General features: G+C 42.3%; 1 pseudogene across 1 annotated transcript in view; it reads right to left on the reverse strand.

Moving 5' to 3' along the window:
• Positions 1 to 8679: 8679 nt before the first annotated feature.
• LOC310836051 (E3 ubiquitin-protein ligase RNF4 pseudogene) overlaps positions 8680 to 14542 on the reverse strand; it is a 468811-nt pseudogene continuing 462948 nt past the window's right edge. The window contains exon 2 of the transcript XR_014568653.1: positions 8680 to 9669. The product of XR_014568653.1 is annotated as an E3 ubiquitin-protein ligase RNF4 pseudogene (transcript). The remainder of the gene's footprint in view (positions 9670 to 14542) is intronic.

Below are 14542 nucleotides of genomic sequence, written 5' to 3' on the forward strand. Positions count from 1 at the left end.
GAGGATGCGTGAATACATAGATTACAACATAATCTATGCACACCCTTGCACTCACTATGATTAAGGGAGTTCGGCAATGTCTTCTAGTGCAAGCAAAAATAGACCCACTGGGTTTGGGTCACCGCTTTCAAAACTGGTTCCTACTGGAATCCTGATGGGAGTTTTGTTTAAGATACAAAGTGTGTTTTGTTTATGCAGAAAAGTGAACTAGATTAACTAAGCAAGGGAATTCAGAGTAGAGTAACTAAACAGGTAACGTTGAATACCAAGAGCTGTTGTGTTTTTCTTAAATCTGTTCAGACAAAAAGTGTTCAGTACCAGATACACCTGCCCTGTGGTGCTGAAGATTTCTGTGTGAATTACAGAACATTAACTAATTACTTTACTAGGAGCTAGGAGCAAGTAAAAAGGGAGGGGCACCTCACAAACATTAATTATATATACATCACCAAATGAAAACCTCAAATAAACACTGACAGCCCTTTAAGAACTTGTTTCTTATTAAATGCAGGTAAATTGTGTTCAGATGTCTGTGAGAAATGGCAGAGGTCACAAAACCTAGCAGAGAATTCTGCCAATTTTTCCATCTGTTATTCGCATAGCCTATGGCTTTATTTATGTACCGCAAAAGTAATAGTGTCCTGTGGGGGAGGTGTCCAGTCTCAAGTCAAACAATAGCATGTAATAACCAATCTGAATATGGCAATTGTAAGTTCTGACTCATTTGCTAAATATTCTCCTATCCTTGTCATGGTATCACATGGCAATTGTTGCCTACCGTCAAGAACAGTCCATTATGCAGATGTAATTTTTGTTACTGCATTTTGCTAACTTGGGTGCCGTTTTTCATCTGCCACTAGACAACCCACCCCCACCCCCATAAAAAACCTATCAATGCAAGGATTCCCTTTTGTCTCGGAACTATAAGGATTCAACACAGGGAATATAGGAACTTTAATGGCGGAAAAACTCTTCCCTTCCTTGAAACTGTGAGTCACCCCCCCTAGTGGATTGTGGAGACATAGAGGCCTGGGAACTACATTTTGTTTGGACTTTCTGAGGTTAATTGTTTACACTCTGGATTTGTCTTTCTCATGGAATAAAAGATAATTTGACCTTGAACAGAGGCTGCTGGGGAATGAGCGGCACAGGGAAAACAAGAGCAGCTAAAGCTAAAGAAAAAGAAAAGAAATCTGCCCAACTAACTCAAACAACCTTAACCCATCAATGTAGATCATCTGTTCCAACTGTGCTGACAGCACAGGAGGTGGAAGTCGAACAGCCTGCTGCAGAAGATATGGCAGCAGGAGGGTCTGAAGCAGCTTTGAAACAAATTTTGGAGCAATTAGCAATTTTGAACCAAAAAGTAGACAATCAATCAACAAAAATTGACCAAGCAACATCCTCTATTAGTAAATTGACTGAAAAGGTTTCTCAGCACACTCAAGCAATTGAGAATTTGCAAGGAGCAACAGCTGAAAATCATAAACTAGCTGAGGAAGCCTATCAAAAAGCAGAGCAAGCGAACAAAAAGGTTGATGAGATTAAGGGAGAAGTTAGGCCTCTGCAAAGACGGGTAGGGGAACAGCAAGCCTACCTGTCAATGGTGGAACTGAAAAGTAAGGAAAATAACCTCAGGCTGAGGGCCATCCCAGAATTGGAGGAAAGTAATTTGGAGGGATTTTTGACACTTTTATTTTCCAAATTCTGGGGAGTAGAAGAAGACAAAGACTTTAAAATCGTGACGGCTTTCAGACTGGGTAGATCGGTAAAGAAAGACAAGGCCAGAGACTGTTTGGTCATTTTGAGATCAAAGGAAGAAAGAGACAAGATACTAGGCCTACATTTTAAAAAATCTTTGGAGATACAAGGTAAAAAGGCTGAAATTTACAGAGATATACCCAAACCGCTTTTGGATCTTAGAGCAACATATTTAGAACTGACAAAATTGTTGAGATACAACGCAATCCCTTACAGGTGGGAGTTTCCACAAGGATTATCATTCACATACAAAGGAAGGAAAGTAAGAATCAAAACATCAGAGGATCAGCAGAAGTTCCTACACGACCACGGGGAAGACCTCCAAAAAGGAACAGCAGCTTCTTGGCCACCGCCCCCACCGGAACCTACACCTGGAGCCGGACCAGTACTACCACCACCGGGATCGGAGGAAAATCAAGATACCCCATTGTAAGACTTACGAATTGATCCAGGATGTCTCTGCAACTACTTAGTTGGAATATAAATGGCGGAAACTCTCCGGAAAAAAGAAGAAAAGTGTTTCATATTTTGAAAAAAGAACAATTGGACATTATTTGCCTGCAAGAAACCCATGTGACAAGGCTCCATAGGAAAGTGCTAATTAATAAAAGGTTAGGCCAGGAATTTATTTCCTCGGATAAAGTTAAGAAAAGAGGAGTGGTGATATATGCAAAGGAGAGCCTGTCACCAAAATTTTTATTTAAAGATGAACAAGGCAGAATTCTGGCGATTGAAATTCAAACACAAGGAGAAAAATTTTTGATATTAGGAATCTACGCACCAAACGATGGAAAATCGGAATTTTTTAAGAAGTTGCATGAGACTCTACTGGACTATCTAGACTACAACAACATCCTTATGTTGGGAGATATGAACGGAGTTGTGTCTGTACATATGGATAAGTCGCAAAGTGTAAACATAACGAAAGATGGCAGACTACCTAAAACTTTTTTTGAAATGACTGACAATATGGACTTGATTGACATATGGAGGGTTAAGAACCCCCTAGGAAAAGAAGGAACTTTCTTTTCTGAAGCTCATCTGTCATGGACACGAATCGACCAAATATGGATATCTAAAGGACTGGCACCCAAGACTAGAAAAGTGGAAATCTGCCCAAGAACCTGCTCCGACCATAATGCCTTGAAAGTGGAATTGAGATTAAACACAACCGGATCCTTCAGATGGAAAATGAATGACACTTTATTAAGAGATCAGGAGATTGTTAAGAAGGCCCAAAAAACTTTAAAGGACTATTTTGAGATAAATTTAAACACTACGGTAGAAAAAAGAACAATCTGGGACGCAAGTAAAGCAGTTATGAGAGGGTTCCTAATACAACAAAATACGATAAAGAAAAGACTCTGGAATGAAAGGAAGGAGATGGTATTGGAGAAAATAAGAGAAGGAGAGAAAAAATTAAGATCTAGGCCTAAGTCGAAGGAGGTGCTGAGAGAAGTGAAATTTTTCCAAGCACAATATTCGAAACTGATAAATCAAGAAGTGGAATGGAAAATTAAACAAATGAAACAAAGATCTTTTGAATCAGCTAATAAGTGTGGGAAACTGCTAGCATGGCAGTTGAAAAAAAGACAAAAATTAAATACAGTTACAAATCTAGAGATTGAAGGGAGAATTGTTCAGAAACCCGAGGAAATTAGAAAGTGCTTCCAGAGATATTTCAAAGAACTTTATGCACAAGGGCTGCAGAAAGAGTTTGAGGTGGATCAATTCGTTAAAACCAATGGATTACAAAAAATACCCCAGGAAATGAGAACAATCCTAAATAGTAAAATTTCACAGCAGGAAATCGAAAGTGCCATACAGAATCTCCAACTAGGCAAATCTCCAGGCCCTGATGGACTTACCTCCAAATATTACAAGGCTTTGAAGGACTATTTGATACAACCCTTGATGGAGGTCTGTAATCAGATAATGGAGGGGAGGAAGGCACCGGAAACGTGGAAAGAAGCCTTCATCACATTGATACCTAAACTAGAAACTGAAAAGACCCAACTTAAGAACTACCGTCCCATCTCACTCCTAAATGTGGATTACAAAATCTTTGCGGACATTTTGGCAAGTAGATTTAAAAAAGTCCTTAATGAAGTGATCCATAAGGACCAGGCAGGCTTTCTCCCTGGTAGGCATTTGTTTGACAACACAAGAAACATCATTGACATTTTGGAACTTTTACAAACAAATCTCAACACTAGAGCGGTGTTAATCTTTATTGATGCGGAGAAAGCCTTTGACAACATTTCTTGGATGTTTATGAAGAAAAATTTGGAAGGGATGGGAGTGGGGCGGGGGTTTGAAAATGGAATAGAAGCAATTTATTCAGAACAAAAAGCTAAATTGATAGTAAACAATGTGGTGACAGAGGAATTTAAAATAGAAAAAGGGACACGACAGGGGTGCCCCCTATCACCTCTATTGTTCATCTCAGTCCTGGAGGTGCTATTGAACATGATTAGAAAGGACCGGTTGGTACAAGGAATCGAGGTCGGAGTGAAACAATATAAACTGAAAGCATTTGCAGATGACTTGGTATTAACATTACAGGAGCCAGTCTCTAGTTCTAAAAGAGTTTTAGAAATAATTTCTGATTTTGGTCGAGTGGCGGGATTTAAGCTGAACAAGCAAAAGACTAAGGTTTTAGCAAAAAATTTGGCACCCACAGAAATAGATGAGTTCCAGAAAGAGACAGAATTAAATGTGGTTAAAAAAGTGAAATACCTAGGGGTATATCTGACCTCCAAAAATTTGAATTTATTTAAAGATAATTACGAGAAATGTTGGTCCGAAATTAAAAGAGATATGGAAACTTGGTCAAGATTGAAACTTTCCTTGTTAGGCCGAATAGCAGCTATAAAGATGAATGTATTGCCGAAAATGTTATTTTTGTTTCAGGCCCTACAGATCGTGGACAAGGTGGAATGTTTTGGAAAGTGGCAGAAGGATATTTCTAAGTTTGTTTGGCAGGGCAAAAAGCCCCGAATAAAGTTTAAAATATTAACTGATGCGAAAGAAAGAGGGGGATTTGCCCTGCCAGACTTGAGGTTATATTATGAATCTGCAGCCTTCTGCTGGATGAAAGATTGGTTTTTGCTGGAGAACACTGATGTCCTAGATCTGGAAGGGTTTGATAACGCGTTTGGGTGGCATGCATATTTGTGGTATGACAAGGTTAAAGTTCACAAACGGTTTAAAAACCATATTGTCAGAAGAGCAATTTTTATGGTCTGGATGAAATACAAAGACTTATTGGAGAGTAAGACCCCGAGGTGGCTTTCACCGGTGGAGGCCAAGGCACGTAAGAGACTTAACATGGAGGCCTATTGGCCAAAATATTGGGAGATAATTGAAAAAAATTGGAGACAATTGGAGGTTGCAGAGCTTGGAAAAACTAAAATACAAGGTGCGAGATTGGTTGCATTATGCCCAAATTCAGGAAGTTTTTAAAGTGGACAAAAAGGTGGGATTCCAGGTGGAAAAATCGAAATTAGAGATAGAATTGTTAGAACCAAAAAATAAATTGCTTTCGAGAATGTATAACTTGCTGCTTAAATGGAACACACAGGATGAGACAGTCAAATCCGCCATGATAAAGTGGGCACAGGACATTGGGCACAACATTATGTTTGAAGACTGGGAAAAGTTATGGAACACCGGAATGAAATTCACGGCATGTAGTGCCTTGAAGGAAAATATTATGAAAATGATATACCGGTGGTACATGACCCCAGTCAAGCTTGCTAAGATATATCATCTGTCTGATAATAAATGTTGGAAGTGTAAGGAGGCGGAAGGGACATTCTTTCACCTCTGGTGGACACGTCCGAAAGTGAAGGCCTTCTGGGAGTTGATTTACAATGAGCTAAAAAAGGTATTTAGGTATACCTTACCAAAGAAACCGGAGGCCTTTCTTCTGGGCATGGTAGACCAGAATGTGTTAAAGAAGGATAGAACCTTTTTTATGTATGCTACTACAGCAGCAAGAATTCTCATTGCAAAGTATTGGAAGACACAAGATTTACCCACTCTGGAGGAATGGCAGACGCAGTTGATGGACTACATGGAACTGGCTGAAATGACTGGCAGAATCCGAGACTTGGGAGAAGAAGCAATGGAAGAGGACTGGAAAAAATTTAAGGACTATCTACAAAAACATTATAAGTTGTATGAATGTTAAGAAAATGCGCTTTATAGGAAATTTTAACCCCAGCAATAGCAATCAGGTGAAATGAAAACCAAGGTATAAGAAGTTTGAGGTGGAATCAGGAAATAATTTTATTGTGTTTTGACTAAAATATATAAGAATTGGTGCACAACATTTTGAATTTGATAACATGATAAACTGAAAGATACAATAAGTTATGAAACAAGATGACAAATTGCTGAAGTTTGTATTTTAAATAATGCAGGGTCTGGAGGATGTGGGGAAGTCCAGTAGTTTTGACAAAAGGTCTATGGAAATTTGAAATCTTTATATTCTTTTTTCTTCTATCTGTTTTTCTTCTATAATTCTGTATTCTGTAAAATTAATAAAAATATTTTAAAAAAAATAATGCAAGGATTCAGGAAACTGTAAGGGCCGAGGCACCCTAACACATAGTTTTGATAGAACTTTTATGCAAAGACTAGATTGGTGAAGTGTTAGGTTCCATACAGCATCGTCCAACAGTAGTGATTGCTGTACCCCTCCCGTCTGGTGCACATTAAGGATTCTGCACAGGAATTCAGATTTTCCCATCATGACTCAAATAAGTGACCTCAAAAATACATTGTGCAACTTTCTCCTATGGGTAAAATGCCTTAATGGTAACTGATACACGAGGCAAAACAGAGGTGGATTTAGGGCAGTGAAGCTGTTCCCCTGCACAGGATGTGGGGGCCAAAAGGGAGCCTTCCTGCCTCCTTCCCCAAGCCTAGTTAGCGCTTTCCCAGCTTTGGGAATGAGATGAGAGGGCTCTAGGACCCACCAAAGCCTTGTGCATCCTTCCCAAAGCCTGACACCTCCCTTGCCTGGCTTTTGGAAGGCACCAGGAGGGCAGGGTGTGTGACAAATTTTGCACCCCCCAGGGCACCATGTTACCAAGGTCCATCCCTGGGCAAAGTGTAATTTGTTCTTCAATAAGAGTGTCTGTGCAAACAGAACAGAAATGGTGATGGTAGGGATGAATGGAAATGACATTCCGTTTAGCACTTTGTCTTAACCTCCACTCGAAAGCTGGGGGATGCATATAGGTTTTGGTAACACCAGATGCATTTGCACAGAGTATTTGATCCCCACAGCCCATGTTCACGGAGACAATTCCATCTGTGGAAGTCCTAACCATGCCACATGATTGACAGGCTATGTGCAAGTCTAATATGGGGTGTGTGCAGCTAGGCCCCTACAGCAGGCTGAGGGGAGACTAAGGAAGCCTCCCTTTTAAAAAAGGTGTTCAATCCAATGCTGAACTAGAAGCATAACACTGGCCCTCCAAGCTGTAATGGGTGAGGTTTCACTATGTTACGAGACTCATTAAAATGGAATAAAAAAGAAACATGGGGGAAAATATTATGAGACTCACCGCAGCCCATATACCTCACAGATTAAGGCCTGGTGAGATGCTGCTGATTAGCTGGATATCCCATGTTTTCTACCAATGGAAGATTGGATGGCATACATTTAAGATACAGGTAGGTAGCCGTGTTGGTCTGCCGTAGTTGCAACAAAATTAAAAAATGCCTTCCAGTAGCACCTTAGAGACCAACTAAGTTTGTTATTGGTATGAGCTTTTGTGTGCTCATGTATCTGAAGAAGTGTGCATGCCCATGAAAACTCATACCATTAACAAACTTAGTTGGTCTCTAAGGTGCTACTGGAAGGCATTTTTTATACATTTAAGAGAAAGTCTTTAATTTAAGACTTATCAACATAAAACTTTTTAAAGCAATTAGACCTATTAGTACAGCAGCATCTAAAAGTTTAACATGTCAAGCCATTCATAGTTCCACTACGAATACGTAACAAGGCTGAGAAAGTGAGATGCTGCAACTCAAGTTGACTTTATCATGCAAGGTTCAAGTCTTACATGCTTGCTGCTTGAAACATGGCCCTATGGGTGCAGCTTCCCCACAGCAAAGCGTTTACGAAAAGCAGATAATTACTTTATCCTCTTCCAACCATTTGAGGAGTGTTTCACATAAATGGCTTAGCTCATCTCGATTTGATTCTGCCCCAAGTGGCAACCTTGGTACGGACTCCATTATGAATTGCTCCATAAGCATATGCCTGGACAGGAAAAGCTGTTCAGATCTAACATGATGGCGGTATTCTATTAAAGAGAAGACTCGGACCACCAAGAGTTATTTGTAATAAATCATTTATGCATGCAGCGTTAGAAATGAGCCACAGTGTTTTATAAACCTTGGTCTTTATTAGGGCTACATCAGCAGAAAGAGGGGTTTGCCACTAGAAAACAAGTAGATGTGGAACAGACTTCCATCGGTGAGTGGTTGGCTTTGGTTTTTTACAAGGCAAATTGCAAAAAGAAGCTGCAGGTTGTATTATCATAGATGACTATGAATTGCCTAGTCTTGAATAAGTGAGTTCACTAGACATCAGTCTTTTCTCAAAGCAGCAACAGAACTAGAACAGAAATGAGATATCTGCACAAAGCAATGTTGCAATAGCAGACATATCCTCCAAGCTGTTCTTCAAACTTCTACAGACCTCAAAAAATGTGAGCTGCAAAACCTTAAAGCAAAATAAAGCTGAAACAGTACAACTGGACCATAAGGAGGCCAACTGGGAAAAAGTGAAATTGCTAACTGTCATATTTAAGTCATATATACTTTGTGTTTTCTTTGGAGTACACTCATGTTTATGAAGGCCACATTAGACTGTGTTCAGGAACACCCATGTCTTCACATATAAAGTGGATGATACTCCTTTGGAGTGAGTTTCCTCCTACAAATTGGGCAAATGTTAGCATGCCTAAGAAAATTGCTGAGGCACTGACTACAGAAGATGTGGCCACCACATGTTGTTGACACTATAAGCCATCCGCTTTGCACAATCTCTGCAAAGCTGTCTATGCAAGTTCGGCAACTCAAAGTGCCTGAGGATCTTGCAAATTCCCTCCTTCCCACTTCTCTGGGGAGCTTTCTAGTGGCAAGAGCACCACTCTGTGTGTGTCTGCTATCACCATCACCACTAAATATGAGGCTGTCAGACAATGGTTGACGTCTGAACTCTCTATTGGGCTGCCGCCCACTTTCTCCAATAAGCACAACAGAATCGTCTTGCGTAAGATCAACAACTATAGATTCTGAAGTTTCACAAGTGAGGTCAACTACTTCCACATCAATACTTCTATCATTAAGGCTGCGTGGTTCTACTTGTGCAGCTGCAGCAGCTATTTTCCTTTGATTACAGGCTTGCACAGAGTGAGTCTTGCATCCACAATACTTTCTCTGAATCTTCTGCTGCTCAGTTCCTTTGCTATCACCGAAAGGAGTAGATTGTTCCATAAAACTCAGCCCTGAATCAGGAGGGGAGCCAGCAAGGGCAGTTTGTAATAAAGGTAAGGCCAGGGAGGAAGTAGATGGCAGGGAAGAGGAAGAGGAGGAGGAGGAGGAGGAGGAGGAGGAGGAGGAGGAGGGGATACAGGGTTCAGAAGCAGTTCCCACTATCATCTTGTCCAGAGTATTATGAGGTCTTGCTTAGGTGTTGCTACGGCCCCTCTTGCTTTTGCTGTGCTTGGTTGCATTACATTCTGTACTTGTTGAACTCATGATGCACAGGGATGGGAGAGGCACAAGCTGCAGAGTACTTGCTTTCCCCCTTATCTCCGTGTGCTGCTCACTGCTTAGTCGCCAAGCAATTCTGTAATGTGATAATGATGATCATGAATGCTCTCTCTAAAGCAACTTAATACAACTGGTGACGCTTTGGAGCACCGTGACTTTCTTAGAGTTGTCTCTTTTATACCAGGTACTCCGAAGCTGGGAGCAAGTTCAACATCTCGAGGAGTGATACGGAAGGGGGGGGCATGCCTTCCTTCACCCTTCCACCAGTCACCAGAGGGTCCGAGGCGATGACCTCAAGGGCACCCAGCCCCACGTGGACCCCTCAGCCCCCACACCGTTACACAAGCACCACACTCTACCCCAAGCCCCATAAATAAAGTGCCTTTTCCCTTTCCTACACCGATCCGCTATTACAGGCGAAATAAGCCCAAATTCTTATGCCTCTTTCCTGCTCTATCTTTACTGTGGGTTGACCGTACAAAGCTGTATTCCCTATTCCTTTCAATGGCTGCATTCTACCCAATCAGAACCATGCATTCACTTTGCAGAGCTAGCTCAGCGAGCTCCTGCACGCCTCATTTAACCTCTTGACAAGCTGCTGATGGCTCCCCGCTGGGAGAACAATGGAAACGAAACTTGTGAACTCATAAAAGTGTCAAATCTTGCTACAATGTATCTATTTTGTTTCCGACTTCAATTACCAATATAAACTGGACTAAAAAGGACTAAAATCTTTAGAAATTCATATAAAATCAACCACAACTCCGATTTCCTTGCTTTTGGTGCCGATCGGCTCAGTCTCTTCAGGACTCCATGACACCTCCCCTGCCTCCATGATCCCTTGAGAGAGGTGTCACGTACTCAGGAAGACCCTAATCCCGTCAAATCGCTCTGCCAAGCCTTTCCTCCGGGCAATGCCAGGTGGCAGACCATACATACATGTAAGGCACCATGATCCACGTGTGGTGGAACGGCAAAAAAATCAGGGAATTTTGGGAAACAATCTACAATGAGCTTAAAAAATTGTTTAAACGTTCCTTTGAGGCATCTAATCATAAGCCTGCATTTTTATCAGAGCTTATATATTTTGATCAGGGCCTGAATCTTAAAATGAGCTTAAAGATTTTCAAATGTTTCATGCCAGGCAGAAGACTAGAGAACCTTGGCAATGTTTTTCCTCCTAGACAAGGGGGCCCCCTGATTTATAGCAGAAAACAATTCTCAAAGTCGTAAAAAGGGAATTACAGGCTGAAAGCGAGGACACTGACCTTGCATGTTACAGAAGATAAAAAAGGCTGAGAAAACATAATTAGGAGTGGGTAAATAGTAAAATAACACCATGTGCCTCCCATTAAAACTTGAGCCATATTTTCCTAAGGTTGAAAAGTCAAGAGCAAATTGAAAAGCAACTGGTCTGGCTGGCAGAAAGAGAGCATTTTTGGGAAGTCTTTTCTAAAGCTGTTTCTTGAACTGAGATCCTTTTAAGATTTCTTTTCCTTTTAAAAGGCTACCTATGATAATGTATTAAATATATTAGCTTAAATGTAATTATGCAAAGGATCTAGAAAGAAAGAAATGTTAAATTCTTATTTCATAGAGTCATATTGCAATAGGAGACCAGAGGGGCAAATGAGCCCAGCCTCCTGCCAGACAGGAGACGCCATCGAGCACTCCTGATATATGGATGTCAGGCCTTTTGTTTAGACACCTCCAAATGAAGGAGATCTTTCAATGTTGATGTGAACTCAAGATCCTTGAAGATAAAAATTTAAGATTAACCATCTGTTTTGGAAGGCAATAGGGCAAGGAGGGCAAGAGGTGAGCTGGTAATTAAGATTCCTTGTTGAGACACATGTAAGATAGATTACTACTTATTTGTCATTTATAGATATAAGAATATATAGCTCTTTGTGTCCCATAAAAGGACAGAAGGAAATGGGTGTATCTTTTGTGATTGGTTCTAGCAAACAGCCAATAGGAATTTCAACCAGGCTGATTGGACAGAGGCAGCCACAGGAGGAGCAAGGGGGCTGGATTAAGGAAATATAAGTGCTGGCCAGAATGGCAGGAGGGCAGGCCAGAGCTTGGTAACCATATACCACTGTGCCTCTCATTTATTTGTCTGACAAATAAATTACTATTTTAATTTCTCTATTGCTGCGTTGAATATTTGATTCCAGCTAAGCGTTAACCACAAGCAGGGTGCTACACCTTCCCAAAGAGGCCCGAAGCCTTCTTGCTAGACATAATGAGCAATGAAATCCCTAAACAGGTAAGGAAAATCTTTATGTATGCGGTAACAGCAGCTAGGATTCTAATTACTAAAGTATGGAAAGGAGATTCTATTCCCTCAAAATTAGACTGGCAAAATAAAATGCTAGAATATGCAGAACTAGCAAGATTCTGAGACCATACAGATCAAGTATTTAATAAAGAGTGGAATATCTACAGAGAATATTTAAACATTGTAATAACATAAATTCTTTGGCAGGCCTGGATTGATTTCTACATGAATTAAGAAATCATTACAGAATTAAAATAACAGAAGAACTTAGGAGAGAAAAAGTTAAGTGCGCAGCGTAATGAAATTTAGGAACCACAGTGGGGGGACCGGAAGTTACGTTAGAATTAGCGATGGATGAACTTAATCTTTTCTTTTTCGGTATGTACGTATGGTGTAGGGAGTATTAATTACTGGATTGCCCTTTGTGGCTTGATGCATCTTGTTTTGTTTTGTTTTGTATTTGTTTTGTAATGTTATGTTTTTAAAATTAATAAAGCATGGGGGGGATTCTTTAAAAAAAGGATCAGTACTGTCTACACGTACTGGCAGCCATGGCTCTCCACGGCAGGAGATATTTAGCCCCCTCCCAGGCCTACCTACCTGGAGATGCTGCTGAGGATTGAACCCAGGACCTCCTGCACACAAAGCGGAAGCTCTTCCACTGAGCTATTGCCCTCCCCTGGGAGCCTTTTTGCAAATCTGCTTTTCCTCGAGATCCCTTCCTAGAACCTTCTCTGGAGAAGTGATTTCAGTCATGGGATTGTTTATCACATGACGGTATATGTTTTGACTGCACAGAGTGGGAAGTGACGGCGGCAGGATGTTTGTGTCACTGTGTTCCATGAAGTGGGACTATTGTCCTTTGTTCTTTTTCTCTTTGCTGTCTGATGCTAGAGAGGGAGGGAGCCATGTTGCAGTGCTCCGTGTGTGTTTATACTGTATGTAAATAAAGTACAGTGGTACCTCGGGTTACATACGCTTCAGGTTGCATACTCCGCTAACCCAGAAATAGTACCTCGGGTTAAGAACTTTGCTTCAGGATGAGAACAGAAATCGTGCTCTGGCAGCGCGGCGGCAGCAGGAGGCCCCATTAGCTAAAGTGGTGCTTCAGGTTAAGAACAGTTCCAGGTTAAGAACGGACCTCCAGAACAAATTAAGTACTTAACCCGAGGTACCACTGTAGATTAGCCAAAATGCTGAGTTGCTGAGGTCTGTTACGCAATGCTGCGAAGACTCTGCGGATCCCTAAGTGTGCCGATGTCGGCTGGCATCGGTCGCTGTGATGTTCGGGCTGAAGAAAGCTTATGAAGCTCCCGAACAAAAGACCAGGAGGGGGAGAACATGCCAGTCAGGCATGTGTCTCTGCCAGGGTCCTACTCAAGTGTAGGCTGAACTCCTGACAGTGGCAAGCTCTCATTTTGTAGACTCTCAAGGCATCCAGCAGCAATGTTGGAGATGGGGGCACCATGAGGGGCAGCCCTCCTTCAGGGCCCAGATTTGCTGTCAAAAGGCCCTCAAGTGTCCGCCAATGTCTCAAGAGACATCTCCTTCCCCCAGGGGTCTTGCAGACAACTGTGGACAGCCTGGCTTCAGTGGCCCCTCACCCTAAGGCTTGCACACAGTTCCCAGGGGATACAACCGAGCCTAACCACCTGTAACTGAAAACAACAACAACATATTGCTTCCTGCTGCATCCCACCTGGGTAGAATTTTAGGCTGCAGGGTCCTTGGGGCAGGGACCTGCCCTTGTGTCCTCTGTAAAGCAGTTCTGGAAGGCCTGGTGCCCTCCAAACATTGCTGGACACACTGCTCCCATAGTCCCTGACCAGGCTGTCCACGGCTGATGGCAGTTAGAGAACTGCATGGCTCCCATCCCTATAAAAACACTCAGGACATGCTTCTCTCAGCCGTGCCAAGTTCTGGATCCAGCCCAACTAAAGGCCAACAAGGCCTTCCCAAAAGGTTGTAGTCCAACGACATCTGGGGACCCACAGGTGGAGAACCAGCTGGAAAGAGCAGGAGGGGAGAGGGCACTCTCTGGTGCTTGGGCCCTGCTTGTGGGTTTCCCATAATGGGCATCTCACTGGCCACTGCAAGAACAGAACGCAGGGTGGGGAGGGCCACTGGTCCCATCCTGCCTCAGGGCTCTTTTGACATTCCCCTGACCTGGGCCTTGTGCTTAGCAGTTGAAGTGCTGACTGCCCCCTTTCATTTCTGAGTCACTGCTGGGATAATCAGGCACACAATTATGGAATCTCTTCATCTGCATAACATTACAGTCATACCTCTTGTTACATTCGGTTCAGGTTACGTTCTTTCAGGATACGTACCGCGGCGACCAGGAAATAACTGAATGGGTTACTTCCGCGTTTTGCCGCTCGCGCATGAGCAGACACTCAAAATGACGTCACGCGCATACGCAGACGTGGCGACCTGTGCACGCGCAGACACAGGTTGTATTCTGCTCAGGTTGTGAACGGGGCTTCGGAACGGATCCCATTTGCAACCAGAGGTACCAGTGTATTGTGATTTTCATTTTCAGGAGAAAGAGGGGGGGACACGCAGTCCTCGCACTCACACACCCTAGAAGTTACGCTGCTAAAGCCTTCTCTTCCCTACCACCCCCCCCCCAGCAAAGTTCAAGCGGTACTGGAATGGAAGACACCGAAAACTAAGAAGGACGTGCAAAGGTTC

Source organism: Podarcis gaigeae (genome assembly GCF_964106915.1).
Source record: "Podarcis gaigeae genome assembly, chromosome: W".
In the NCBI taxonomy this organism is placed as follows: Eukaryota; Metazoa; Chordata; class Lepidosauria; order Squamata; family Lacertidae; genus Podarcis; species Podarcis gaigeae.